An 853-nucleotide genomic window follows, 5' to 3' on the forward strand; every position below is an offset into this window, starting at 1 on the left:
TTGTTTTTTTTTTTTTAAACTGGCCTTAGGTTTTAATTACTTTTGCTGGTTTTGGTTGGCATTTTCTCTATTTTGGAAGAGTTGTTTGGGACAGTTCTTTTTGCCCTGCCCTTCAGAACAGAAGAGGATAAACCAGGAAAGACTGACATGAACAGTGTGACCAGGCCTGACAAACATTCTCAGCCTGGGCTGCTCTGTGTTCCAGGGTGCATGGTCTCCTGCAAAGGCTGGAAATAACCCTGGAAAGTTTTCTGTTTCCCAAGCCAAGTTATAATAGCTAGCATATATGCACTGCTACAGCTCTGGCATTTTTATTTTCTTATTTTTTAATTTCCAAGTGACCCTCCAGCAATTTCTTTGTTGCCTTTTCCACTACCAACTAGCAGTGTGCTTCTGCAGACAATGCAGCCTGTATGGTAACAGCACTGCACTCCCTGGTCTGCTCCACTGTGCCTCAAGCCTGCAGGAAAACTCACTGATAGCAGAAGGAAAAGAGACTTGATGTTGGCCTCTCCGATGACTGATACTAATTGCATGGTATGGTTACACCTCAGGAGCTAGTTCAGGGACACCTGATCCTTGCTGTCACGCCTGCTATTTTGTAAGTGAATGATCTCATCAATTGTTCTTAAAGCAATTGATCTTTATTTTTTGTATTGTTTATCAATTCCTTTACTCCCTTAATATGTGTCAGATTTCTGCAGCAGTTTTCCTGTACTACTTTTTTTTTTTTTTTATGCAATTTTTAATTTCATGCAATTAAGTATGTGAGAAACCTATCAGCTGTGTGAGAGAGAAACTGAATAAACAGTAGCTAAACATTTGCCTTAAGTGGCTTTTATAGAACCACATA

This window comes from Aythya ferina, assembly GCF_964211825.1.
Source record: "Aythya ferina genome assembly, chromosome: 2".
NCBI lineage: Eukaryota > Metazoa > Chordata > Aves > Anseriformes > Anatidae > Aythya > Aythya ferina.